The 27942-nt window shown below is 44.5% G+C and overlaps 1 protein-coding gene and 1 long non-coding RNA gene across 6 annotated transcripts in view; one reads left to right on the top strand and one right to left on the bottom strand.

The window, feature by feature from the left end:
- Window positions 1-27942, top strand: part of LOC125165885 (uncharacterized) — an 821026-nt gene that overhangs the window by 594580 nt on the left and 198504 nt on the right. The gene's annotated exons all lie outside the window — the stretch shown is intronic.
- Window positions 22094-23187, bottom strand: LOC125165887 (uncharacterized). Its single transcript, XR_007152255.1, has 3 exons — window positions 22793-23187; window positions 22447-22592; window positions 22094-22232 (listed from the first exon to the last, which is right to left on the bottom strand). It is a non-coding gene; the product is annotated as an uncharacterized LOC125165887 (long non-coding RNA).

Here is a 27942-nt window from a genome sequence, read left to right as displayed (position 1 = left end):
TAATTAGATTTTCTGTCACCTATTTCTCCTCAGCCCGGTCCAACCTGCGTAGGATTGCTAGAAATATCTTTTGCTATGTCCTAAAATAAAAAGCTTGCTCCTACCATTCACCTTCACTTGATATTCTATAGCAGACTCCTCCCATTCCTCCTCCTCCTCCCATTCAGGTTAAATTCCAAGTCACTTGGATTATGAAACCCTCCAATGGGATTTCCCTTACTTGTAAGAGCCCTCTGAACCTTTTGCAATTACCCAGATATATTATGGTGCTGTTTTCTCTCCCTGAAACAAGGAACTACTCTGGTTTGCCTGGGTAATACAAGATTTCTATTTATCTTTTACGATCCATCTTGGCTGTTAGGCTGTCCGTGAAGTCTTCCCTAGCCCTAAGTAAATTAGGCATGGCTTCCTCTTTGTACTGGATTCTGTCATTGCATTGACTCTTCTGTATCTTAACCTTATTTTAATGTTTATTTTTGAGAGAGAGAGAGTGCGTGCAGGGGAGGGGCAGAGAGAGGGGGGACAGAGGATCAGAGGTGAGCTCTGGGCTGTCAGTCCAGAGCCCGACGCGGGGTTCAAACCCATGAACCGGGAGATCGTGACCTAAGCTGAAGTCGGATGCTTAACTGACTAAGCCACCAAGGTGTCCCAACCTTTTTTTTTTTTTTTTTAATTCCTCTCCCCAATAACATGATAGGCCAGGAACTTTGGAGGCTAGTCCTCTTATCTGAGCATGCTCAGTGCCCAGCACAGTGCTTCAAAACATACTTTGTGAGGGACCACTAGCTCTCCACTGGAGCTGGACATTAAGGTATAAAAATTGAACACTGTGTATGGTTCAATTGCTGGATTAAGCAAACAAATCAGTCTTGTCTGGACTCCTTTTTGGGAGAGACTCCAACTCCTGTGATTTAAAATAGCGACCCTCTCTGAATTTCCCAGCATGATGCTTTCTGCACACATGCTCATCACATGTAATATATATTGTGATGTATATGAAGAGCACATATAAGCACAAATTTATTTTCTCTGACATGCCCCTTAAAGTAAATTCTAAGGACACCTGGGTGGCTCAGTCACCGACTGAGTCAAAGCATCCGACTTTGGCTCAGGTCGTGATTTCGCCGTTCTTGAGTTCAGGTTCCATGTCTGGCTCTGTGCTGACAGCTCAGAGCCTGGAGCCTGCTTTAGATTCTGTGTCTCCCTCTCTCTCCACCCCTCCACTGCTCGTGCTCTGTCTGTCTGTCTGTCTCTCTCAACAATAAACACTAACAAAAATTTTTTTAAGCAAATTCTGAGTATGCTGACAGAGGCTTTGCGTTCGTTGATCTGTGACTTCCTCAAGTTTGCAATGGATATTTGGTATTTTGAAACGTACCAGCAACTTGGCATACTGTTTAGAGACCTCTTCTGTCCCCCTTCCCCAAGGTCTTCTGCCCTTCTTGCTAATGGTTAAGACAATCATCAGACGAAAGTAATTGATATCTCTCTATGCTTGAATTTCACAGTGCCGTGCTTTAATAAAAATGATGGATTTTTTCCTCTTTTCTGAGATTTGTTAGGTAATTTATTAACATGATGTGTCCCAGGGAAATATATTTTTAATCTAGTATTATCTCAGTAACATTTTTTTTTTTTTGCCAATGAGTAAACTGGATCACAGAGAGGTTAAATTACTATCTGTGGAGTTTTTTTGTTTTTTGTTTTTTTTCTAGAGAACCACAAGTGTTATATCATTAAAAGTCACAAAACTTTCTTCTAAAAAAAGTTGTAGTGCTTTACAATATATAGGAATCCTTTAATTCTCAGTCAACCTGGTAAATAGTTTCTAGATACCATGAAGCCGGCACTAAGTCATAGTATTTTGTTACTCTTTGACCTATCAAGCTGTGTCATTTTGCTCTTCATATCTAGGTAGAAAAAGAAGTAATAGGGATTCTTAACCAGATTTTTATGAACATTCTCAACAGGAAAGAAGATGAAAACAGGAATAGAAAGTTAATTTTCTTTCACATCTCTTCCAGTTATAGTCTCTTTGTTTCTAAAGGCTCTTAAAATACCAAGGGACGGGGAGCTGGGTGGCTCAGTCGCTTAAGTATCCGACTTCCACTCAGGTCATGATCTCACGGTTTGTGAGTTCAAGCCCTGTGTTGGTTTCTGCGCTGACAGTATGGAACCCGTGGGGATTCTCTCTCTCTCTCTCTCTCTGTCTCTCTCTGTCTCTCTCTCTGTCTCTGTGTGTGTGTCTCTCTCAAATAAATAACAAAAAATTACAAAAAAAACCCCACAAAAAACGAAGGCAAGTACTTCTCTGGTTACGATAGGTGGATTAATTGGGGGATGTGCATTCGTGATTTTTATTACCTTTCCTGAGTACTTAGAGACTTCCTCTTCCTTTCCAATAGTTTAGTATTTGGGCTCGACTAGAATTGAACTCTAAGCCATTCTCTCTTACTGGCGTCTTTGCTCATACTTCTTTTCATCCTACAAAGAGTCCTGTTACAAAACATCCAAATCAAAATTCTGTCTTTGTGTCTTGTTACCAGCTATTCAGTCTTGTCATGAGTCTATGCTTCACTCTCTCAACTGACTCATGTTTGTTTGGCCACCTCCTATGTATTCTCTTTTGTAAAAAAAAAAAAATGGAATGTAGCTTTATGAATGCTATTTATGAGGCTAGAAACTGGATTTTTCTTTTTCTTCTTGGAAGGATTTTTTTTTCATGTAATTTATTGTCAAATTGGCTTCCATACAATACCCAGTGCTCATCCTAACAAGTGCCCTCCTCGATGCCCATCACCCACTTTCCCCTCTCCCCCACCCCCACATCAACCCTCCGTTTGTTCTCTGTATTTAAGAGTCTCTTATGGTTTGCCTCCCTCCTTCTCTGTTTGTAACTTTCCCCCCCCCTTGACTTCCCCCATGGTCTTCTGTTAGGTTTCTCAAGATCCACATATGAGTGAAAACATCTGATATCTGTCCTTCTCTGACTGACTTATTTCACTTAGCATAACACCCTCCAGTTCCATCCATGTTGCTGCAAATGGCCATATTTTATTCTTTCACATTGTCATGTAGTATTCCATTATATATATAAACCACATCTTCATCAGTTGATGGACATTTAGGCTTTTTCCATAATTTGGCTATTGTTGAAAGCTCTGCTGTAAACATTGGGGTACCAGTGCCCCTATGCATCAGCACTCCTGTATCCCTTGGGTAAATTCCTAGCAGTGCTATTGCTCGGTCATAGGATAGTTCTGTTTTTAATTTTTTGAGGAAACTCCACGCTGTTTTCCAGAGCGGCTGCATTCCTAGAAGAATTTTTGAAGATTTGAACCGTTGTTTTGTGGAGTACGTTAGAACATAGGGACTTCTCGAGATGTGTGACCATATCCCTAAAACTCCTACATATCCTAGATTATTGGATATCACGTGTCATAATGTAAAGTATGTTGTATGGTTATTAATCCTCTCTGTGGCTAGGGCTGACTGGCCCATTTGACAAGTTGTGAGCATCGACTGATGGGAATACTTATTTTAACACTGCTTCATTACAAGACAGATTAATCAAAGCACTCTTGCGACTGCCCTGAAAAGCAGGCATATCCTTTAGCTGTAGACGATCACTCTCCCTGTTTTGCTCAGACTCCTGTTTCTGGCATTTACGTCCATCTTGGTTTCTGCTCACAGGTATCTTGTGAACTTTCAATATCTTACCTTTTCTGCCTTCTTGATGCTAGTGATTAGATTCTAGGAAGAGCCTACCACCTGCTTGCTGCATTCCAGAACAGACGACTACCTATCTATATATGTCGATATACAGATATATAGATGAGTCATCCATTTTTTTGCCCCCATCACATCCTGATATAGTAATGACAATCCTAGCAGATCGAAGATTGTTGCTTTAAATAATATCTGTGCAAGAGTATTTTATTTCGGGTCTTGATTCCTGTAGATCTATTCAAAGGTGCTACTGCCTGGTTCCACATTTGTTCTTTGAAGGTATTTAAATAATGTTTTTAATATGTGGTATGATGAGAAAGTACACCCTAATAACTCGGATACAAAGTTGCATATTAAGAGTTACACTGAATAAATTTCCCCAAAATGGATGTGATTTATTATGAGTAAATGCTAACCGAAAATTTTCTATAAATATAGGGCTCGAGAGATTACAAAGCTTGTAGATTCTAATCAAGGTGGTCCCTGGGAAAAAATCTCGGAGGCAGGCCTGGAAAACAGTTATAATTTGCTAATCAGAAACAATCAGTGTATTGTATCCTGTTTTGAGAAAGGCTGTATAAATATAACCAAGTTATATTTATGTGACTAAGAAAGTCAAGAAAAGCCTCAAAGAAAATTTGTTGATGCCCATTTAAGCATAGTCTGGTGGAGAGGAATTCCTGAATAAAGGACTTGAACGTTACCAGAAAAACTACTGATAAATTGAGCATTTATTATGTGCCAGGTGTGTGCTAAAAACTTTACACTGTCCTCATGTTCACAATGATTTTTGAAAGCTACTCTTGCATTTTGAAGTACCTACATTTTATTGATCAGGAAAATGAAAGAGGCAAGATTCGTTCTAGTAATTGGCATATTATTGAGTAATTCAGTTAGAGAGCTGGGATTTGAACCCAGACTCGGGCTCCACACCAGCCCACAGACTCACCAACTGTGTGGTGTGATTTTCTTGTACCAAAACTATTTCCCACAAATAAATTTCTTAAGATCTTCTAAGTAATTACATTATACATATAGTCATGTAGCCATCAAGACAAGTTACAGGAATGTTTTTCATCCCTCAAAATTCTCCCCCACCACTTTGAAAATAATCCCTATGTCCTCCCCAACCCCCTCTAGAAGCCATTGGTCTGTTGTCTGGTCTGGCTTCCATTTTTATGTGAGGTTCACCAGCAGGTAGCCACAGCATGTTTAGGATGAAAATAGACACTGGTCAGACTGACAAGATCTTTGTGAATTGACCGTTGCACATCTCATTAAAAGTTAACAGATTGACTTTGTGGTTAGAATTTGGCTTGCTACATTGCTTGCTTAGTAGAGAATTCATTGACATGCTGAGTAGAGGCCTGTATGTGTTTGAAAATACTTTATTGATAAAATGGCATAGGTATATGCTTCTGTATTTGTGGGAGTGATGAATAGGAGTCTGGATCTAAACATATAGCTAAAGGGGGGCTTGGCTGGTTCAGTCAGTAGATCATGTGACTCTTGATCCCGGGGTTATGAGTTTGAGTCCCACGTTGGGTGTAGAGATTACTTAAAAAATGTGTGTGTGTGTATACATTTTTTATTTTATATATATACTTTACAATATATATTTAAAAACCTATATTGCGTATATATGGCTAAAGGTATAAAGTCAGGATGCCTAGTACGCTTCAATATGTTCTTAAAATATGATTAAAAATTTTTTATGATTTGAGTATAGATAACACATAATGTTAGGCTAGTTTCAAGTTTACAATTTAGTGATTTGCCAACTTTATCCATTATGCTGTGTTCACCACAAGTATAGCTACCATCTGTCCCCTTACATCACTAGTATGTATCATGGACTGTATTCTTGAAGCTCTGCTTTTTATTTCCATGACTTACTCATTCCATAACTGGAGGCCTGTATCACTTACTCCCCATCACCCATTTGCCCAGTCCTCCAGCCTGCTCCCCTCTGGCAACCATCAGCTTATGGTCTATATTTATAGCTCTGATTCTGGTTTTGTTCGTTCATTTTTTCTAGATTCTATTCGTGAGTGGAATCTGAAATATGATTCAAATGTGTGTTTGTAAAAATACCATATTGGTCATCAAAGGCAGACTCCCACTTAAACAAATATCCCAAATCATGTGTTTCAGAGGGCTCGCTGTTTCAGACAGTGTTTTGAACACACTGCATCCCTTCAGCAAGTATTTATTGATCATCCTTACCAGGCTAGACACTGGATGAAGAGATGGGGCATTGGGCACAGGGTAGAACATTCTCAGTTAAAAGAGCAGCATGTGTGAAGTATCTCCAGTGAGAAGAATATAGTGCATGCAGTACTGAAAGAAGGTGGAGACAGCAAAAGAAAGATGCGGAGACCAACATGAATTGTATGAGATCAAACTGGGCCTGGATCTGTTACTAGTTTCTGTGACATCCTGTGAAGGTATCCTTTCACTGCCTGGCTCTGCCTCCACGTACGTGAACATGTTTGTTTTGCATCTGTCCCATCCTGAGTACAGAAGGAGCTTACACTGTCATTGTACCCTTTTCTGGCCTGTATAGTCAAGGACTCCCTCTCAACTGGGTCCTTTCCGTTGACTTTTCAATCTTCAAGTGCTCTCATTTCATACACAAACAACCCACCCTTCCTGGACTCCATAGCCTACAGGTATTGCTTGCTTGCTTCCTCTCTTCGGCTGGATTGGTTGAAATCATGGCTCTTCATTTCCTTCCCTTCTAGGACCAGCCTAGTGTAGCTCTACCTTCATTCTTCCATGAAAACAGCTTCTCCTAAGTTTACAGTGACCTTCTCTTGTTGATCCCATGGTCGTCATCTTAGTAAACTCTTTAAGAGCTCCCTTGGAACACGAACTTCTACGGTACTTTAATGTCCTCTTTTTCTTCACATTTACGTTTTCAGTTGCCTCTGCAATTAATCAGGTTTTAGATAATCATACCCTCAAAACCTCTCTTCTGTTGTACCGCCGACTACCTCCAAAATTAGTCTCATCCCCTTCCTTGGCTTACTATGAGAGGTGGCTTAGTATGACGGGGCAAGAGTACCTGGGATTATGTCCCAGTTGTGTGACTTAGGCAAACAGCTGTAACTAACAGTTTCTTCATATGTCAAATAAGGATCATTAGAATATCTGCTTCATGTGGTGGTTGTGAAGGCAAAATGAATCCACGCATACAAAGTGCTTAAAGCTGTGCCTGGCAAATAGTAGATGCCTCTTGGATGCACAGCTGCAGTTATAATTTGTGAATAAAACCTAATTTTATATCCTCCGCATACTTATGTATTCAGTTGTTTATAAAGGTGTCCACTTTCAGCTCTAAAGACCCATCAGACTCCATGTATCCATGATCAACTGCATAATTATTCTGGTGCTTCCTCCCCAGACAGAAATGTGTGAGCACTCCTAGTGTTTCCTGCCTCAGTGCGTAGCTCAACCATCCCTCATTTACACAAGCCAGAATAGGAGATTTCACCCCCCTGGGTCTCTCTCGTCTCTCTTGCCAATTTATCACGAAGCCTTGTCAATTTGACCTACCAAATTCCTATTAAAGCTGCCACCCCAGGTGGAGATCCTACCCGTTCTCATCTTGACTATTATAGTAAGAGATCTCCGTGTTTTCACTCTGTCTGCTCATCACCTCTGGTAAATTCTCCACCCTGTTGGAAGAATTATGACTTCAGAAGGCCGCCCTGTTGATCTCCCCTTTGTTTCAAGCCTTTACATAGCTTCTCATTACTCTTAGGATAATGACCCAATTCCTTTGCATGGTCGACCAGTCCCTGCCTCTGAGGCCTCGCTAGTCCTTCACCCATGCCTTCTGTTCCCTGTGCTCCTGTCACACCCATCCACTTTCAGCTGCTTCCACACAGTTTACTTTCTCCCGCCAGAAGGTTTTGTGCATGCGGTTTCCCCTGCCAGAAAGCTCTTCCCACTCCTGCCCCGTTTCCTAATATGTTTTTGTGCATCCCTTGAATCTCCACTCAGACGTCACTTCTTCGGGAAGCCTTCTCTGACCTCCTGATCTAATTCAGACTATGTGAGAAGCTCCCATATATTCGGCTATTCACCTTCAGAGTATGTGCATCAATTTGTCATTAGAGTCGAAACTTGGGGGTTCCCAAGACCACCTTTAGGCCCAAGGATTTGTCACGAAGACAGGACTTAAGAAAGCTGTTCTACTAGTGGTTCCGGTTATTACAGTGAAAGGTCACGGCTGAAAATCCACAAAGGGAAAAGGTGGCTAGGTGGAATCCAGGAGAGACCGGGCACCAGCTGCCAGTTGCCCTTTCCCAATGGACACACGCGCAACACTTCCTTCCATCAGCAACACGCTGTTCTCTCTGCAACAAAACCCTGTGTTGCCAACAAGGGAAGTTCACTTGAGCCTTGGTGTGCAGGTCTTTTTGTGTGTGTGTGTGTGGGGGGTGGGGTGGTCAGCTGCATAGGCATTCGGAACCTGATCTACTTCATTTGCAGCCCCCAGAGGTCAGATTTATAGTGTGGTCCAGAGCTTCAGGCTTACCAGACCAGGTGATCGCTCACCATAAGTCCTATTGTTAACATAAGTTGTTTGGTGTGGCCCGAGGCCTCAGGCGTACCAAAACATTCCCCTGATGTGACGCACCAAGGACTCTGAGGTCATGTCTCAGATGCCAGGCCAAGGACCGCTCCTGAAGATTGGGAAAATGTGCAGGTTTGAGAGCCGGGACTTCTGCGTTACCCTTTCCTGCGCACGTTCCATAGCGCCTTTGTTATTTCCCAACAGATTGCGTGAGGCCAAAATTGGTAACTGTTTTTTCTCAGCATTGGGACCCACTTTCCTGACTGATTGCAGGTGCTCTGTATTTATGGAAAGAACGAAACCTACGTTTGTCGTCTTGATTTCCTTCTAGTCTACATGGTGTTCTTTGTCCTTCTGTGCGACAGCTTTCGTGTACTTTTTCTTTATTATGGAGTTTTGTCCTGTGTTTTATGCCTGAAGTTACTTAGTGCTAATGAATGGTGTGTAGTAAGTATCTAAGGGGCGCCTGAGTGGCTCATTTTGTTAATTGTCTGACTCTTGATTTTGGTTGAGGTCATGATCTCACAGTTGTCAGATCAAGCCCCACGTCGGGCTCTGTGCTGGGCAGGGAGCCTGCTTGGGAGTCTCTCTCTCCCCCTGTCCCTCTCTGCTCGTGAGCTGTCTCTCTCTCTCAAAGAAAATATGTACTATATTCTTCTACCTTCCAATTATATTCTATACCTCCAGTTGTTACACTACCAATATTTTAAAGTTTTTATTTTAGTATTTAAAAATTTTGTGCTTTTTTAATTTTTTAGAGAGACTCCGTGAGAGTGTGGGAGAGGGGCAGGAGAGAGAGAGAGAATCCTAAGCAGGTTCCACACTCAGCACAAAGCCTGATGCAAGGCTTGATCCTACAACCTTGGGATCATGATCTCAGCCAAAATCAAGAGTTGGGCGCTCAGTGCACTGAGCTACCGGGACCCTAAATAGTTCTCAAAATGCAGGTGTTTTTTACAGTTCTAAATATGTAGGGAGACAAATAGGGTCGGTATGTTGGATTGTGTGACGCCTATTTGTATCACCAAAGTTATTTGTAAGAGAGAGGGGTGTTGAGTCTGCATCTGTCTGAAGAATTTCAATAACCAAGTCACGTGAACTTTGAAGACACTGACTATGTAATGAATTTTGTTCTGCCTATATCAGAAATAAAGTGAGAAAGTCCCCTAGAACAAAGGGGCACATCCCTTTTTTTTCTTCCTGCACATCCCCGGCATCTTAATCTTCAAGGTGCTCATGACCTCCAAATAGTTGCCTCTACCTGCAACCTTTCCCTGGCCCGGAGACCAAAAGTGACAGGCCCATCTTTGTCAGTGAACTTCAGTAAATCTCCTTTCAAAACTTGTTTTAAGGTTTATTTATTTTGAGAGAGCGAGAGGGTGAGCAAATGGCAGAGGGGCAGAGAGAGAGGAAAGAGGGAAAATCCCAAGCAGGCTCTTTGCTTCCAGCAAACAGAGCCCGAAGTGGGGCTTGATTTCCTGAAGTGTGAGATCACGACCTGAGCTGAAACTGAGAGATGGACACTTAACTGACTGAGCCACCCAGGCACCCCTCAAAATTTTTTGGTTGTGATAGTGTTGCCTTATAACTCTAGCTATAAAATAAGTATCCATGAGTTTATATTAATAGGAAAATGATTGAATAAGTAAGTCACTGGGAGAGAAGAAACTGTTATCCCCTGCAGAAGAATTCCAAACAGCTGGTGTTGATATTCTGTCCACAAAAAGGTGGGGTCTAGCTCCCTACCTCTTAGTTCAGGATGCACGTAGTGACTTCCTTCCTTCCGGAAAGCACAGTGTGGGCCGCGTGGCCGGGGGGTGGGGTGGAGGAAGGGAAGCTTTATGGAAAAACATGGTGGACACTACCACAGCCCGATGACCAAGCTTCATGTCCGTAGGTCAAGGCATGTTGGTGGCATGCAGCCTTGATGTAATCTGGCGAGGACTGCAGTGACACTTCACCTCTGTGGGTTTCCTCCCCAAAACCCACAAACCCCAATCAGACTGCAAGGCAAAAAGGCCCAGTCGACCAAAATTGAAGGGAATCTAGGTGATGCCTGAGCAGTACACGAGATCATAAACAACGGGGCCAGTCTGAGAAGCTTGTAACCCAGAGGCATGTAAGGACACATGACAAATGTAATGAAATATCCTGGATGGGATACTGGTACAGAAAAAGGATATTACGTGAAAACTGAGGAAATTCAAATAACATATGACTTCAGTTACTAATACTACATCTGTTGTTCATTTGTGACAAACACAAGATGTTGATAATCGTGGACTCTGTATGACCTTTTGCACTTTTCAAATACATCCAAAACTATCCTAAAATTTAAAAAGTTAAAAAATTTTATTCTGTGATAAAGTCTTTTGATTTAATCTCAGTGATATTTTAATGAAATTTGCTTATCAATTTTATTCGTGTTTGATCAAGAATTCCAGTTGACTGGAGTTTATTTTTTCTTATTTTTTTAAAAAAAATTTTAAGTTTTATTTTTAAGAGAGAGACAGAGCATGAGCAGGGGATGGGCAGAGAGAGGGGGAGACACAGAATCCAAAGCAGGCTCCAGGCTCTGAGATGTCAGTACAGAGCCCGACGCGGGGCTCAAACTCACGAAACATGAGATCATGACCGGAGTCAAAGTCGGACGGTTAACCGACTGAGCCACCCAGCCATCCTGAGTTTAGATTTTTTTTTTTTTTAATTTTTTTTTCAACGTTTATTTATTTTTTTTGGGACAGAGAGAGACAGAGCATGAACGGGGGAGGGGCAGAGAGAGAGGGAGACACAGAATCGGAAACAGGCTCCAGGCTCTGAGCCATCAGCCCAGAGCCTGATGCGGGGCTCGAACTCACGGACCGCGAGATCGTGACCTGGCTGAAGTCGGACGCTTAACCGACTGCGCCACCCAGGCGCCCCCTGAGTTTAGATTTTTTAATGTGACTGTCATAAAGGTGATTTTTCTACAACAGACACAGAAGTCATTTTGTCATTGTTTTGTTTGGGGGAAATAATTATGCCCTTTTGGATTCTGAATTTCTTATGGTTCTTTAAGAAATTGTAAAGGTTGTGAGATGCTATGGGTGTACCCATCTTAGAAATAACAGGATAAAACCACTAAATTAACTAAACGAATTGGCATAAAATGGAAAAAAAAGAAACAGCAGCATTTTTGAGAGCATGAGTCCAGACAACGTGTCTGTAAGACAGGCTTTACAAACTTCGTTTGATGAGTTTTTGTTTTTCTGAGGAGATGATTCTTTTCTGTAATTATCGTTCTGTTTTTCCTGACAGGCTATCTAGTACCCGCCGCCGTAAGCTCCCTGTGAATTGAGTTATTCTCAATCATATTCTGTATTATGAAGGCATTATTTGAGTGGCTGTCCACTGTGATCTGGTTATTTGGAGCTTTACATAAAACAGGTGGTTCTTCCATTGCATCAACGTTTCTTATTACCTAGAATTTGCCATCTTGTTGTCTGTGGCCCGTCAGACCTACCCCCTCGCAGATGTGGCTCTATCCTACAGCTTGTCCTTGTTTATTTCACTTCCCGTATACGTCTTGGTCATTTGTCTCTGATGGTCCAAGTTCCCTGTTTTCAGACTTTATCAGGGCTCATGCTATATGGTCATGGGTTGATTTACGCTGATTAATTCCCAGAGGTCTTTGCAGCGGCTAATTTTGTTTGGCTCCAAAATGACCCAGGCAATTCTGATTGCAACTCTGCTCAGCAGGCACAGGGCTGAAACTCGTAACCACAGTGCAAGGAGCAGAGATCTGCGATCCTATGAACCCAGTGCTCTCAAAGGTGTCGTTCTCCGGGACGCAGAGACCTGGGGTGTGAGCTGTTGGCTCAGACATCGTTGCCGATTTGTTTTCCTTTAGATGACGCTTTGAACTCGACCTGTCAGTAGCATGACTAGTCTCGAGTACAAGCTTTAGAGTCCCATAGAGCAAGGTGCAAATCTTACCTCAGTTGTCAGCTGTTTCATTTTGAGGAAGTTACTTAATCTCTGTGGGGCTCAGTTTTCTCATCTGTAAAATGAGAATAATAGTAGACTGGTAGAGTTGTAAAAGTCAGATTACAGTTTTTCTAGAGCTCTTCTGGAGTGCCCGGTTCCATGTGACGAGTGCTTAATATAGGCTCGCTGTCATCAGAATGGTTATTAATTGGGCTGAACTGCCTCACCTTCTCTCTTTAGCCCCTTCTGGCAAGCTCTGGACTGCTGCCCGCCATGTCTCCGCTCGACGTGCTGATTTATCCATTCACATGTGTTTGTAGTCCCTGTGTGGTAGGAGTAAGTAGGCTTCGCAACTTTCGTGCCCTGTTTTAGTCGGTGTTTTTAAGTTTATTTATTTTGTGTGAGAGAGTGAGCGTGTGCACAGGGGAGGGGCAGACACAGGGAGAGAGAGAATCTCAAGTCAGCCCCACACCGTCAGCCCAGAGTGCGACGCACGGCTCGATCCCATGAACCGTGAGATCGTGACCTGAGCTAAAACCAAGACTTGGACGCTTGACCGACTGAGCGACCCAGGTGCCCCTTTAATCACTTGAAAAACTCTATAGAATGTCATTGGGATAGTTTTCACCAGCATAAACATGTCATTAGAAGTGTTACATTTTCTTCCTTGCATTTTGACATATGATGATTTCCTAATAACACGAAGTGCTGTGCAGACCCAAGAGTGGCATCTGCCCTGGTTTTGTATTGGGTATGTTTGGGGTCAAGTAGGAGAGGGAAGGAGGACCTACAGGCAGAGGAATGGACTCTGGGGCCCGACTGCCTGAATGTGTAGCCTGCTTTCCCATCTATTAGCTGTGTGGCCCTGGCCGAGTTACTTAGCTTCTCACTTACTGCTGTTTCCTCATCTGTAACATGGAGAGAAGATTAGTGCCTAATTCCTAAGTTTCCTAGTGAGGGTTAAATGTAGAGTGCTCACGGCACTGCCTACCATGTATTAAGTAATAATTAAGTGTTCAGTATTATTAGAATTCTTCTTTTCCAAAAGTTCCACAACATTTACTGCGTGAGATAATCTTACCGATAGATGAGGCCCGTTTCAACCTCAGTAACTTCAAACTAATAAGATTATCTTCTTTTTTTAACGTTGAAATTTTTTTTTAATGTTTGGTTTTGAGAGAGAAAGAGAGACAGAGCGGGAGCAGGGGAGGGGCAGAGAGAGAGAGAGGGAGACAGAGAATCCAAAGCCGGCTCCAGGTTCTGAGCTGTCAGCACAAAGCCTGACGTGGGGCTCGAACTCACGGACCGCAAGATCATGACCTGAGCCAAAATCCGGTGCTCAGCTGACTATGAGACACCCAGATGCCCCAAAATTATCTTTTTAATATACCCATATAACTAAATTTGTCCCCTGAAAGGAGTCCTGAGAATTGCTACACTTGTATCAATTTATAAACTTTGAAAAACTATTTTGTTATTGTCTTCATATTCTGTGAAAATTATGCTTTTGAATATCCTCATTAATAGCAAATCTTTGTTTTTTAGAGCCTCAAAAATGAGAGCCAACTCTGTTAAATTTAAGGCCATCTTTCTATATATTTATATAATTTCATATACTTGCATAATTATGTAAATTTGGTAACTTTATAATCTTCATAAAAGATATACACACAATATCCACCTACATATAAAATGTAGGGGTACTAGAGAGGGAGAGTATCGGGAACCAGTGTTTAATGTAAACGGAATCATTTTCACGGAAAAGTGAAACATCGAGCTTCGGTTCGCTTAAAAAAAAAAAACCCACAGGGGCGCCTGGGTGGCGCAGTCGGTTAAGCGTCCGACTTCAGCCAGGTCACCATCTCGCGGTCCGTGAGTTCGAGCCCCGCGTCAGGCTCTGGGCTGATTGCTCGGAGAGTGGAGCCTGTTTCCGATTCTGTGTCTCCCTCTCTCTCTGCCCCTCCCCCGTTCATGCTCTGTCTCTCTCTGTCCCAAAAATAAATAAAAAACGTTGGAAAAAAAACCCACAGAAGGTCTCTCACATTTCGAGAGTATTTTTAAAAAGCATAATTGAAGTTTTTCCCTTAGGGGATAGAGTCTACATAAACCGCGCATTCAGGCAAACGGAGGAACAAACCAGCCTCTCGTCTGTCTCGTCCCGGTGCGCTTTTCTCCCCGTCGGTGTTTTTACTTTCGTGCAGACCCCGTGAGGCTGTGTCGCTGACCTGCAGAAAAGGCCATCACGCGCAGGGAAGCGCGCTCCAGCGAGGCGCTCGGTCTAACTGAACGTCTGGGGCGAATTCCTGCTTCTTCTGTCGCTTGAGAGAGCTTCATGACTGTCGCGGCCAGCGAGACACCTGTGTGCATTTGGCATCCTCAGCGTGGCCATTTTCTGACTTTAAAGCGTCCTCTAGAAGGGCTGCTTCACTGCTGGGATGGAGATGTGGTCACCTGTGACCTAGGTCATTTCATCGTAGAGTCGCTGTTGGTGACGGTAAGCTGACGTGTTTACAACTTGTGTTCAGATCCGATGCTGTTAGGCACTTAATTACCTAACAGTTTGCCACCTAGGGATATTTTGCAAGCAGATAATATCAAAGGGTGTCGGTCCCCGCCCCCAGCGCTGCCTGGGTCTGGACGACAGGTGCGTGGCACAGCCTGGACTTCTCATTCCGGCTCCCTGGTGTGCTGCGTGACCCTCGCCTCGTAAGGCCAGGGTCCAGAGAACTCTGCTGACTCCCTGACGGTGACCTGGGGCCGGGGGCAGTGAAGAGGCAGGCACAGAGAAAGGCTGGGTCCACCGTGGGCTCCACTTTTGAGAAAATCAAGCCCACCTTTCTCATTTTTTAGTTTTAGTTCTTTGATCTAAGAGAAAAATTGCATAGTCTAATCACCTACGTAGCGAAAAGGTCAGCTATTCTGACGTTAACGTTAGGAGGGTGGGATGCGTCTTAGAACCTTGCGGTGGAGTTCCTTCTACCCTGCGTGAGCTCTCCAGGTGATGAGCGGGTCTTCTCTTGTCACTGTTTGCCAACCGTCTCTCTCCTAACTAAGGATGTGGACTGTGTTCCCATTGTGACAGCTGCTGATTGACATCGAGCAACAGTGTTGTCATGGCTCTAGTTAAAAAAATGAGAAAGAAAGTGGATCTTTTCAACCTAAAGGTTCTCTCTGTAGAGTTAATTAAAGACATTTTACGAAGACATTTGGATTATGGAAAAGTGATGATATCACATTATGACATTTATTTCGTTCCCTACCCTAAGAATCTCCGTAATTGGCTCACCTATTGAAAACCATTATTTTTATCAGAGGGTAAAGATGGCAGGGCCCCCATTCTGGCTTCCCTCACGTAACTAATTGGCATATCTTCTAAAAACAACTGTGAACAGAGGACCTTTTAGATGCGTCCGTGCGCCGTTCACATGTTTTGAAACCATTTAACGTGAAAGTCTATGGGCAACGTTATCCAAGGGTCAGCATTTTATTTATGCCATTGTATTAACGTATTTTAGACATTTAATTAAAATTCCACACGACCATTAGCTGTTCTGATGCTGGGCAGCTCAGGGTGCATATTGTCGGGGTTCGTACTTTGCATCGGAAGAAACCGGGGTTGGAAAACCGCTAACTGCTCACCTGTGGTCATACAGCAAAGAGATCCCTGACTACAACATGGACACCACAATCTAGAGCTTTTGACAGCCGGTGCGGTGTTCTTCCTGCCAGGCCAAGCTGTTCCATACCACGGAGGCAGTTCCCTCAATGCGGCGCTGTTGTGATAGAGGAAAAACAGAAGGTGTACCCACTGCCTTCTCGGAATTGATGCCTTCCCTGGGGGTTCTGTCTTCCCCTGGAAGAGGTCTCTATATTTATACATACATTCCTGTGTCCTTCCGGGCTGGTTTGCTACTCCGCCTTAGCTTTGTATGTTTGTTTGTTTGTTTGTTTTTAATACTATAGATTCTTATATGTACTCACCCCAAACAACATAAAAGGTCAAATAATTCACAAAGTCCCCATCCGGCGATGGCAACATTGTGATTTAGGTGGAACCCATATGCACGAAGGCACAGGGGAGCCCAGAGAGTCACCAGTTTGATGTGTCCACCAGGAAAGCGAAGGCAGGTTATGCTCTGCTGTATCTGTTCTTCACGAATAAGGGAGGTGACGGTACCGTTTACGTTGTGTGTCCACATCCTGGGGTTCGGTGTTCTGCTCCACGCGTGCGTCATTCCCAGAGCTGCCAAGAAACCGAATTCATAGGCTGGGAAGGGGATTTTGAATCGAGTAGTAGTCACGGAGCAGTGGTTAAAGAAACCGTATATATTCTTTGTAGAAAAGGAGAGTCTGAGCGGGTGATGATAGATTGCCTCTAATATTTGCCGGACCATCACGTGGAAAACTTTTGAGACTCGAGCCCTCCAACTTCTCATTCGAGGGCCAGGGAACAGGAGCTACAGCCAGGGTTCCCCTAACATGGAATCAGACCTTTTGGCTCAGGGCTTTTAAATAATCAGGCTGTTGCAGTCAGGAGATGGGATGGTCTGCCTCCCTCCCAGGGCACTGCATTTTTCAGTCCCTGGAGGTGCCTGTGGGAGCCAGGATGGTTACGTGGAGGAGATATTTTTAAAGGGCAACATTCACAATTCAGAGCTGCAGTTGGACCCGATGACCTTTAAGGTGCTTTCCAGCACCTGGGGTTTTATGATTCTGTTTCTATTATGCCCCGATGCTGGGTATGTGTCACATTGTCTGAACCGAACGCTGAGAATGGACAGGAGCGCGGTTTGGAATGTTGCTGGTGCTTTACATCTATTTTGTGTTTCAATTTCTGGAAGCGGTCTTTGTCTTTGAGGCAGTTTGGTCCCTGACCTTCTGTAACATTTGGAGCCCAGCCACACTGTCTTTGTTTACTGTAAAGAGCATGGAAAGACCGACTTCCTGACAGTGCTCTGCAGAGTCTAAGGTCAAACCACTCACAGGTGAACAAACAGTCCCTTCCACCTTAAAATTGCCACTTGGCCCCTGTAAAATGGGGCAGGGTAATGACACCGGGTAACAGAAGGAGGGGAAATCCGTGGTCTGCCAGCAGCCAGCAATTAGTCACTTTGTCATTCTGCTTTGTGAAGAGCTCATCTTAATTCAGTATCCATTTGGGGGAAGTTCGAAAACATGGCATGCAATTTTCCGCCCTCTAGCACACTACTAAGTAAGTCTGCAAGATCCTTCCTTTCTCTACATTATCATGACTGCATCATTTATAATATGTCCCAGGATTGCAAAGCTAAAGCATAATGTTCTTATTCACTTATGGGACTTATGAGTAACACTAATTGAATATTCATATCGTCCAAGCTATTTCTTTTCCTTTCTTTCTTTTTTGTTATGCTGAGACCTCAAAGTGGCCTGGTGGGGTTGATTACCGCTCAAGAAGGCATCTCTATAATCATGATAATAATTATTATGTATGTTATTTATTTTTTTACTAACCTCTGCTATTGTTTACTGTCATCCAAAGCAATAGGTCCCCTTTGTCAAGGGGTGGGAAGTGTCTTCCAGGGTAAAGTTACTGGTAAGCTCTTTCTGCGCCTAGACTTCATTCATTCCTTTTACGCCACTCCTGTGCCTTACACGCAATCTTACATTAGTATTAGTAGGTGCGCATAACACATGTGTGACTGTCACTGAATAACACAGTGACCTTCTCACATATTCCCCGTTTACTCAAAATCACTTATTTGCAAGATCCAAGGTGTTTTTTTTTAACATTTAAAGATTAATTATTAGAAGTGATCTGAAGCAATACAAATAAAAACATGTCCAGCATAAATTCGCCATTTTTTAAAAATATCTTTCCTTCAAGAATGCAGCAATAAATTTGACGTTGGATGTAATTTATTTTTCTTTTCTTTTCTTTTCTTCTCTTTTCTTTTTTTTTTTTTTTTGTCTCTAGTGTAAGCAGGCTCTTGAAATGCCCTAGTTCTATCTAACATTGCTCTTGAACTCCACTTAGAGATGATATACTAGCCTTTTACTAAAATATATCTAGGTATTAAAAGCCCAATTCTTTACTGCTGATGAGAAAGATTATTAACACTTTTTTTTCCCCAGCTATAATATGAGGCAATAACACCCTTTTTTACTTGCAGAGCCAGAGGCAGTATGTCATATTAACCTCCATTAACTGCCTACGAAATGAGGTACGTTCGTTAATTTAGTATTCTGGTTAGCTAAGACTGTGTGAGAAGGCTGATCAACTTCCCTTTGTTTTTTCCCTTTGCTACATAAAAAAAAAATAAATAAGAGAATGGTAAAATATGTTCACACACGTATTTTCTTGCCTTGGTGCGTGTGGCATCTGTATCACGGGCTAGCCGCGGATGACATCGGTGTGCGGCTGGTGGGCAAAGATGGGGGTGGCCGGAGGGGCCGGAGGGAGCACCGCCTCCTCTAAGGGGGCCCAGAAAGTAGATATGAGGCGTGTGGTGGGGGAACATGCCCTCGAAAATCTGGGCCAACGGCGGTAGGAGAAAATAAAGTCCACTTCTCTGTATGGAATCTCATGACGGACCTTGCCCCTTGCATGTCCTATGAAACACGGAGTTCTCTGTAGAGGTTTTCCCCATACGGAGCACCGCTTCTGATTTTCCCATTTCTACCTCTGTGACTTTCGTTTGCTCATTCATCATTTTGTAAAAACGCATCCAGCGTTGTGCTCGCTACTGGGGAAACAGATTAATGACACGGCTCCTGCACACAGGGACCTGCTTCTTTCTCTGTCCAGGCTTAAAAACACGTGCAGTCAGCGTGGCCACCATCGTTCTCCTCGTTCTCCGCGAGCACTTCGGCAACATCATTTCTTTCTCCGTAAAGCCTCCAGAATCCATCTCGATTTTTCTTTGGCCGCTGTCAGAGTTCGGGCACTGTCCCCATATAGTGATTCTATTGCAGGAAACTCTTTATTATTCTCTTTCTACCCAAGCTCCCCCGTCCCCTTTCCATCTCACCTGTGGCTATACCCGGCCCCGTGTCCTACGACTGGGTTGTTCTCTTGGCTTGTTCTCAGGACAGTCCCACTGCTATGAAAACTAACAGCCTCCTTGCACCGAATCGATCCTTTCAGGCACCCTGCGCCTTGGCTGTGTCTTCTCACCGGGCTGGTTTCCCTCCCACCGTTCATCCAGTGCCGAGTCCGGCAAGGGGGCGAAGACGGTGTGCTCAGGGCCCAGACCAGCCACTCCCTCCCTGTGCGGTCCTGGACGACTTCCTTCCTTTCTCTTTGGTGTTTCTGTTCTAGATCACTGAAAAGAGCAACACATCCCTCCTAGGATCGTTAAGATGAAGTGGGTTCACGTATGTAAAACGTGTGGAGGAGACGCGCTTGCGTGTTCAGTCTTGCAGTGTCTGTTTGGACCCACGCCTCAACTGCACCCCTCCAGACATCTCACGGCTCACGGCACACCTCGGGGTTCTCTGCGGTCCCTTCCCAGCATCTAGGTAGAAGTCATCTTTCCCTTCTCTGGCCCTACTTACCTGATGCTCATTTAGCGGGCAGATTTCCACTATTTTTATTATTTTTTTAAAGGAACTAAAATTTGAACAGGTAGCTAGCAGTGCAAGATAGTGCATGGTTAGGACCCATAGAATACATACCACAGATTCCATAGATGATATGTTCTCTGAGGGCAAGGGGAGTGCCTCATGGGGCTTCGCTTCCTTTCCAGTGCTTTTTGCCTCGTCATTAACAGCGGTAGGCCCAAATTAGTACGTTTTCCCTGATTCAATGGGTGACGTGTTTGGATGCTCAGGAACGGAGTAGTCTATACAAAACAGATAATGTATAGTCGGGTAACAAGGTGTCTTCGCTGGTAGCAGAGGAAGGTGGTGATACAAAGGGGCCATGCACAGACCATGTGTGGAAGGGTTCTGGATGTCACCGATATGGTGGCTGAGTAGGATTCGTTGGGTGACAGGCCGCCAAATGTTCTGGAATGCAAAAAGAGACCAGACAGAAGCTTGTTGAGTGTGAGGGCATGAGTGCCTGAGCTTACACTCTGGAAATGGGGAATGGAGGGGGAGTCTGTAAGGAAAGAATCCACAGGACTTGGGAGTTCTTAGAGAATGATGATGAGGGAAGAGTGCAAAAGTGCCCCTGTCTTCCTGGTAACTTTGGAATATTTGTAGTTACTAGACGTTGAGCCCGTGATGGCAGGGACCATGCCCATATGGCTCACCCCTGGCCTCTCGGTGTTTGGAACGGTCCCTGACACCCTCACACATTTGGAGCCTGGCAGGGGCAGCTTGAACAGTCTCTTTCCTTGATATCTGCACTATCGACTAAGTCCTGTTGTAGACACTCTTGCCACTCATTGGAGGATTCTGTGGTGCTAGTTAGCCGGCGTGATCAATTTTTCTAAACAGACCTACTTCTCACATCATCGGCACGATGTCCCAAATAGGCAACTTTTTTCATAAGTGAGGGAATCTACAAGACCCTGAGGCCATCTCCTTCCTCCATGCCATATTGTAACTATTAAAACATACCTGGCAGTGCAGCCCTTCTCTAGAAAGCAATTGTTTGCTCTCGCCCTGCTGAGAAGTAGCAATATCCTTGTGGCTTAAGGGCTCTAGCTGTAGCCATGAACAGCGTTAGAAAAATATCACCACCATTTGCCAGCATGAGATGCCAAACTGCAAGTAAGAGGCATGTCAATTCAATGAAGCAGAAACATTTCCCTTGTTTTTAATGATTACTTGTGGGAGAGCTTGATGGTTACGTGTCTGTGTGCCTTTAAAGAAGAAATTGCATTTTTTGGGGGGGGGGGGAATGATGGAAACCGTCTCGCCTCGTCTCCCTACAAAGGGACAGGCTTTTCCCACATGGGTGAATATTGCCTGCGCCACTCGCCGAAGAAAAGCAGCGGTCTTGGCAAGCATCTTATTAGTCTAAAAATAAATTATTCAGAATGCAGGTTCAGATACAGATTGCAGGGAGAGATAATAGAATTGGTTTCCCAAGCCTGATCATGCTATGAAGATATGGTGTGTGCTTTTCAGGAATCCACTTAAGTGGAATCAGCTTTGACTAATACAAACTAGAAATAATATTGCTGCCATCCAGCTAGTGTCTGTGGTACAGCATCCTGCAAATGTCTTCAAGCATCCCTGGCCTCTGTGGTCTGTGCAAGCGTGCGTGTATGAAGTACACATGCATTCACGAGCGTTTCTTCCGAGATGCCTTCTTCTCATTGTTCTTGTGAGGAGATTTCCCCGTGGCAGCGCGAGAGGGGCATGTCTCACTCGAGATTTGTCTCCCTCCTACTCCCCCCCCCCCCCCCCCCCCCCCCGCCTGCCTCGGTGAAATAGTTGACCACATCAGCAGCCGGCTCCACTTGTCATGTGGCTTCTCATGTGATGCCGGGGCTGCAGCACTTTGGAGCAAGAGCCTTTGTGACTCGGCACTCATGGACAGTAGTGGTTCGGGGACAGAAGAGATTTTGGAGGGGGCGGGGCGGCCAATAAACCGAGAAACGTCAGAAATAAAAGTCGCACGAAGTACCCTGATCTCTGTATTCCTTTTTATTTTTTTATTTTTGGAAATTTGGTTTTCGTTCGTTTTTTTTTTAATGGTTTGTGTCTGTTTTTTTTTTTCCTACTCCCGCAGGCGCCGAGCTGCGCTGTTTTGTGTTTCTTTCTTTTTCTTTTTTTTTTTTTTTTTTTTTTCCTCCTCTTCCGAAGCAAGACCATCCTTGCTCTCCCAGCCCCAGGGCTGCATCTCTGTGGGCACGCTGAGCCTCCCTGGTTACCTGAGCTGCTCCTGCGGTGTCCCCGCCTCGGCTTCGCCAGGGTGCAGGTGCATCTGAACCCGGAGCGGCGGTCTGCACAGCGCCCAAGGAGGACCTGCTCCGGAGCTCTGGCCGGGGCCCCTTGCGGCTGGAAGAGGCTGAAGCTGCACAAGGCCCGGGGTGGGACGGACAGAGCGGACGCCGAGGCCCGGGGACGGGGAGTTAGCAACACGTCCCGTGCCCGCCGGGTCCTCCGCGGGGCCGGGGCGACAGCAGCTCCCCCCTCCTGCCGTGGGCACCCAGCTCGGGGCTGCTCCCAGGGATTAGTCTGGGTGGGAGGGGGGTGGCGAGCCACGCCGAGATGCGGCGGCATTTTACCTGAGTAGAGCCGAAGATGGACGAACCAGGTATCTGCTGCGTCTGCCCGGCGAGGCAGAGCTGGAGAGAGACAGGGGAGCGCGTGAAAGGCAAGAGGAGGTGCCGGATGCCGCTTGGTCGTCTGCCGCTTGGTCTGCATTCCCGGTCTAGAGAGGAGGGCATAATTTATAACCCGGCACATGGATGGAGGAACTGTAAATTGTAGTCTGGCCATCCCCTGTGCTGTCAAGGCAGAAACTGATGGGCTAGGTGACTGAACCGTGTCCCCAGAGAGAATCGCAGCCTAGCAGCATGGCTTTAAATGCATGTGCATGCATGTAGAGACATGAAAAGAAAGATTTCTGACCATTTTACACAGGAAGTCTGTCACTTGGCTGGACCGGGCTTGATTGCAGCTTGTATTTTCAGCTTCAGCTCAACACCCATTTCCTGACTAGCTAGAGACGATGGCCAAAGCAGCTGCATGCAGAATTTTCTTGTTAATGTGAAAGCAAGACCCCTCAGCGTTAACTCCTTGGAGCTCTGAGTGCTCTGCGCTTTGCTAGGGCTGATTGCGGGGTTTTGTTTTCTTCTTCTCCTCCAAATCCCTGTAAACACAGCTGTATTCAGTATGGGGGAAAGATTCTATCCTGTAAATAGAAATCTGATCAATTTAATCAAAATAAATGTATCCCAGATGACTTCGGGACCAGCTGGCTACCACAGGCTTCAGATGCTAAAATGTTCGATAGACACGAATGCGGTGTTCTATTTACATGTTTTAGAATTCCAGGATCAGCGTATAATTAAAAAAAAAAAATCCTTTTCTAAGGAAGAGTCGCGGTCCTCCCAGCTCCCAGCTACACGGTTAAGGCACAGGTGCGGGATGCTGTTGGTGAGATTTGGGAGTCGGTGGCGCTGCATTCCGAAGGGCGCGTGACATGCGGCGTCTAGAGCGGCCACAGTCCGCGTGGAGCAAGCGTGCATCCAACTTGCAGCGTAGAGAGGCGAGTGCCCTCGGAGTCGCCTCCGCGGAGTTTGGGGGAGGTGCTTGAGGCTGGTTTTGGACTCAGATGAGTGAGCCGTGCTGGTCTGACCCCAGCTCCGTGGAGTCCGCTCAAACCTGGGGAGGAGGAGTTTTCCCAGTTGTCATGGGGAGCTCTTCTGGGACGCCTGTCTGGCCTTTCCACTGTTTGTTACTATTTCTACAAAGGCAGCTCTGTGCGTTGGATTATGTTTGGCCAGCTGTTGATGCATTCCTGCGGGCGGGGTTGGGTGGGGATCTCATTACTGTACTTCCCCACTGTAGATCTGGGGGCATGGCGTGCCGGGAGGGGGTGGAGAGCCAGCAAGCTGGAGAATCTGATCTTACCGCTTTCTCCAGAGAGTCCACGAGTGAATCCAGAAGGGCTCAGAGTGGCGAGATGGGGGGGGGGGGTGGATAATGGGGCGAAAGGCGGGGGGGGGGGGGATTGAAACTGAGCAAGCACATGAGAGAGAACAGTCGTAGAACTTCAAAGCTGCATAGACAAGCAGAATGTCAGCAGCTTGTAATTAGCGGTTCATGGTTGCGTCAGTGACTGTATCTCTCCAAGAATAACTATGTGATGTGTGCCACGGAGTGAAGAAGATAGTCATAACTGAGTTATCAAACCCGGTTCAAACAAGGGCAAGTGGATTAAGGAATTTTCTGTTTGTAAATCAAATACGGATGGATTATACTTTTAAGACCGGGTGAATTCTGCTTAATTGAAGGCTGATTTACCAGTTTGTCGGGGCGGGGGGAGTCTCTGTTCGTTAACTGAAATTGTGACTCAGACGTTCTGATTCGTCGTGCAAAAAGAACATCAGTGCAGCCCCCCTTTACTCAAGGTGTTTCCCCCACGTTGCCAGTCCTCCTGCCTCATCCACGCGTGATGTTTGTTTGCTCGTTTCTGGGCATTCACGTGGAAAGGAGTCAGAGGTTACATCCCAATAAATACGGTCAGGTGCGGTCTAAGGTTCCCGTGTTAGAATTCAAAAAACTGCCGCGGGGTTCTGCTTTCTGTTCCTTGCCCCAGTGTCAGCCTCGAGAGGGCCTCGGCCGTCTTGAAGGCACACAGCGGTGCCTTCGGAAACCCGCGGGAAGGGAGGGCAGCAGGGCGCCTGGGATTTGAAGGCCGTGTTCACTTCCCTCCCCTGTGTCTCCTGTGCCTGGGAGATTTTGGTGGGAGTAGAGCCCCCCACAAAGACACGGTGGGAAGAGCTGATTGGTCGCCAGGCTGACGATGTTTACTCTTATTTGTTTGTGGTGCTCCTCCACAGCATTCATTTTGTATTTGTGTTCACGCCGCCCAATTACTCCTGACCCGCTTTGTTTCTCTGCCCGAAGAGAAGTCCATTTTAGCGCGGCTCTGTGTATTTGGCTTCCTGGGCGCTCTGCGCGTACGTATCGCGTTCCCCATGTATGCGTTTCCCTTTCTAATGTGAATTAGGGAAAATTGTACGCAGGGAAAGCTGTGTATATTAAATCAATCGCTCTTTGAATCACATGTAATATAATTTAAATATACTGACTTTGAGGTTGCCAAAGCTGACATTGTCTGAGCCCGTTTAATTTACATCTCCCATTTAGTCAAGAAGCGGAACCTGCCAGATCAGAATAGTGTATTCTGTGCACCCAACAGGGTGGAAGACATTATTTTGTTTGTGTTAGTTCCAACAGCTGGTCATTAATGCGGTCCCCATTTCTAGAGTAAAGTGCTGGTGAGCATGAATGGCTGCCTGATTAATGCCGCCCCTCCGAGGGTCCTTCACCCAGCAGCCACGCTCACAGCAGAATAATGTAGCATGATGTGATTGCACTCTAACAGCATAGTATGTCATTGTGTCACCAAGCAATTGAGGTTATTACGGGGCAGGGCAGACAGACGGGACAGTGGGGTTACTAGACCGTAGCATTTTTAGAAATACAGGCCTGACCTACTTAGAGTTATTCTCTCTGGCTGGCGGCTGCTTGGCACATGAAGTCTCCTGATAGGCTGACGCTGTTGCTAGGGGGAATTAGCATGAATTTTTTTTTCCGCACACAGACTCAGTGACTGAATGATAAAAGCTGACTGGAATTAAAGAGATTTGGTTTAGTATTATACAGATTTATCTGCCTCGTTTTTCTTTCTCAAGTGCAGAGAAAGAGTGCAGAAGACAGATTTTTTTGTTTCCATTTGTTCTTTGACCTTCTTGTTCTCCCCTCCCAGAGGCAGGGTGGGGGGTGGAGAGCAGGACAGTTATGAAATTTTGGTTAATCTCTGACTGTTGGGGTCATTGAAACGACGTTACAAATTGCGAGATATTTAAGCTTAAAGACTGCAGGGAACGAGGAACAGAAGGTTAGATTATTTTTCCTCTTCTGTGCACTAAGCTGTTTTGAAGCTGGGCATCTTTCATGCACTGTATATTTAAACTCTTTCCCTTTTGGACTTGAACAAAACATTTATATAAATTCTTTTCTATCCAAACAGATTGAAGCTTGCAATCTCTGGCTTGTTTAAAATAAGATAGTAAGGATTCCAGATTTAGACGGGAAAAATATATATATACCCCTTTTTTTATGACAAAAAAATTTTTTTTTCTGGGCTATTTTGGGTTTGGCTCGTTTTTCAAAAGCCAGCCTGATGTTTATGCTCGTGGATAAAACTTAACTGCTCCCAGCCCACCCCCTTTGCCTCACAATATACAGAAGGACAGAGGTTTTTCTCCAGAAGACAGGGTATCTGCACAATTTATCTGGAGATTGTTTTTCCTTGTTGCTGACATCAGCACTGCTGCGAGAGAGCTCACATAATCAATTTTATAAGATGACCTATTTTTTTTCCCCTACTCCTGCATTCTCCAAGTGTCTGTGTGCTTGTGATTTTTAATAGATCTTTTAAGGTAAACTGAAAGTCCATCAGGAGAAAAATAAAAGCAATGAATGTCTAATCAAGAATACTTTGATTTTTCTTGTTCTTAATTATATGCTCTCTGGGCTTAAATTGCAGTGTCCCTCTGTTACGTTTCACTGCTGAAAGTAATTATTATCCTGCTTTTTTGATTTGAAATTAATTTTTGTAAGAACATGCTGTGATATCACAAGTAAACAAGAGGCCTGGCCACCTAAGGGAGAGGAATAGTGGAGATTCTTAGGAATTTCTAACATTGGGTTTCTTGGCCACGTGAAAAAAGACGAGAAAAGATAAATGGGGATTTTTTTTTTCTTTTCGTTTCCGTCTTGAAAAATATTCGGAACTACTTAGAGATCCATGCTTTTAAGCAATGATTTCCACTTACATCAGAGATCGCAGTCAAAACAAACAAACAAAAATGCTCTCATGGTATCAGAGTCAAGAAATCCATCAATCTTTTTCTTTTTTAAACTCAGCAGTATTTACATTTCAGCATACAAATGCAGCTTATCAAGCTAAAATAGAGTGTGTTTTCTGATGTGTAACTGACACTTCGTAGCCTACCTGGCTTTGAGAACCCTCCAAATAAGGTGTATTTGTAAAGGTTGTCAGCCACACTAACAATCTTTCTTTACTGAATAAAGTGTCAGTTTATATTTGGTGAATAACAGATTACCTTGGTGTGCTGCTCTTTCCAAAACGAATTAATTTCATTTACTTTAGTGAGCATTTTAATTCTTGTACGAGACTTTCTTTGCTTGGGTCAATGGACAGTCATTGAAGTTCAAAGTTCCAGAAATAAAATGCCATTTTAGGATCTCTTAAGGGGAAATGTTGGCATAAGTTCGTTAACATCTGTTAAGGACCGATGCCTAATTTATATGTTGAGTACAGCCTGCGTCCAGGTACCAGGTCAAATCGAATATTTGTTGTTTGATTAATAATAAATTGATCACACTGACGTTGTTTGGTGTGTGAATCTTACTTGGTTGGTTAGGTTGTTAAGAATTTTTCATTGCCATGGCTTTCCTCCATGACTAGAGAGGTCAGTATCAGGTAGGTCTAAAGCAAAAACAAAACCGTTCTCCTGCCTTAGCTCCAGTCAAGCTTAATTTCTGCAGTCAGGCTTACCTCTGATAATGTAGGTCCATAGTGTGACTTTGATCCCCTGCCAATTGATCAGAAAGCCTAAGGAGCATCACTCAGTCATTTCGTCAATCCCTTATTTCTACGGTATTTACTTTCTGCTCACCTATGAGGCCGGCTTCTCCACTTAGAAGGTTCAGTTTGGACCAGTGAGTTTTGGGGGATGATGTCGGGTAAAAAGAAAAAAGGAACACAACATTTGGTTGTTGTGGGGCACCACGTACAGTTAGAACTTGGGTTAAGCCACTTCCTTTGCCGTGTTATAACACCTAATGATGTGTAATCCTTACAACCTGGTAGAGGTGCTGGTGGTGACCATACTGGGTGCTTGGAGATCATCAGTTCTCCTGACCTCACAGACAAGCTCTCTCTCTTCTTAACCATCTTAACGCTTTCTAATATTGAAGATCGGGGGCACGTGGGTGGCTTAGTTGGTTGAGCATCCAGC

The sequence above is a fragment of the Prionailurus viverrinus genome, chromosome B2 (genome assembly GCF_022837055.1).
Source record: "Prionailurus viverrinus isolate Anna chromosome B2, UM_Priviv_1.0, whole genome shotgun sequence".
NCBI classification, from domain to species: Eukaryota; Metazoa; Chordata; class Mammalia; order Carnivora; family Felidae; genus Prionailurus; species Prionailurus viverrinus.
This window is presented reverse-complemented; position numbering and strand designations above follow the sequence as displayed.